Source organism: Ostrinia furnacalis, unplaced genomic scaffold (genome assembly GCF_004193835.3).
Source record: "Ostrinia furnacalis isolate ACB-3 unplaced genomic scaffold, ASM419383v2 OfSCF2038, whole genome shotgun sequence".
Classification (NCBI taxonomy): domain Eukaryota; kingdom Metazoa; phylum Arthropoda; class Insecta; order Lepidoptera; family Crambidae; genus Ostrinia; species Ostrinia furnacalis.
Genome location: NW_021132277.1, coordinates 17,020 through 18,910, shown reverse-complemented (window position 1 = coordinate 18,910; position 1,891 = coordinate 17,020).

The window sequence follows — 1,891 nt, the reverse complement described above, 5'->3', positions numbered from 1 at the left end:
GCACCTCACCGCTAATCCACGCTAAACAAACCGCGCTCGGTGCGTTTCTATGAAGATGATCTACTCATTTGTATTAACTCTGGTGACAGTTTCTAAACAACGATTCACTAACATAATATTTTACACATTAAATGGGTTAATGTGAGAAAGTGGAAATAAAACGCAAAGTACTTAGGCTACCATTATACCGATCACTTCATTCATTCATTCATTCATTGGACAATAGTCCAATTCACAAAAATAATTATGTGTCAATCATGTTATCAATTACGCAATCATGGAGGCGTATACTTGAAATAATTCAATTATTTTAACTTACAACCGAATCGATTATTTATTTGAAAAGGGAACGAACATTCGATTAATACATTTTATCGTTTTCACGGTGAGCGGAGTCTTTTATTTTCCATTGGCTGCTTTCTGGCTCTACAGGTAGGCTATTGTGCGTAAGAATAAGGAAAATTGTTTTATTATTACCTTAAAACCTTTTGCGTTTATTGAAAGAGTTTGATATTGTAGTGGTTAAAAGAAGCAATTTAAAAATAAGCGGTTTCATTGTTAAAATATTGTCTGAATATTACCTAAAGTAGAAGAAAAGCTAGGTCGGGACAGTTGCAATATTGAACTAGTTTTAAAATATCAATGTAAGAAATAACCTGATCATTTTACACTACGCTTAAGATTGTCCTGTGGGTACCTGACAATGGAATTAACAGTACCTACAGTAAGGAACTTTTACAGATATGTGACGACCGTCTTTACCCTATTTGTCTAGATTTTTGGACTGTGCAAAAAACAATGAAAAATAATACAAATTAACCAATCCTCAAACATTTTGTATCATAGAACCAACACATTGTAGATGTCACCGTAAAATTGTGAATTCCGTCAGATTACAATCTGACGTAGTTAAATTACAATCTAACCTAACCTAACCCACTGTTAGTTTACAATCTAACGCGTTATATTATAAACTGACAGAGTTCACAATTTCACGTTGACATAGACATTGGTAGACATCTCAGTAGACGTTATACAGGGTGGCCAAAACAGTGAGGTCTAAAAGAAAAATTTAGATTCCTTACATCAAGGTGTACCTAAATCACCCCCATGTATGTAATACGATTGTGCTTAGTTTAGGAGATAGAGTTAATTTTGTGATATTTTAAAATTTTATGACCTAGTAGGCTTTAAACATTTTTATCTTTTTTTTGGGTTGACTTTTTTCAGATTTCTTTTTTTAGACAGATTTGTTATTAATTGCAGATGTTTGAAAAAAATAATCACCTTCCTATCTTTGATTCAAGATACAAAAGTTTTGCTAGAAACATTAAAATTATGCTTTTATCAGAACACTATCAAATTTTCAACTTAAAAGTTTAAGTAAAAAAAAGAACTTCCATAGGTCCAAAACCATTTTAAAAACTGCGCCGTATTTGGAGGTAGGAAGCCATAGTTCCTCTGTAGTTGAAGTTCCCTTCCACCTTCAGCCTAATCATCAGTTTCCACCAGGTGTGATGAAGGGCAAGAGCTTCCTCGTTGAGAATAAAAACATGTTCTGTCCAGTTACTGCTCTAAATTTGTTCTACGTAATGTAAACTTAGAATATTCCCAATATTAATTCACTCTAAGAAAGTCAAAAACATGTAACGGAATCTCCGACTTACCACTTTAGTGGACCGATTACAGGAAATAGTGGCCCATTAAGTACATGTTTTTTTGTATTATTATGAAAGTACAGGAAACGGCGCAGTTTTTAAAATGGTTTTGGACCTATGGAAGTTCTTTTTTTTACTTAAACTTTTAAGTTGAAAATTTGATAGTGTTCTGATAAAAGCATAATTTTAATGTTTCTAGCGAAACTTTTGTATCTTGAATCAAAGATAGGAAG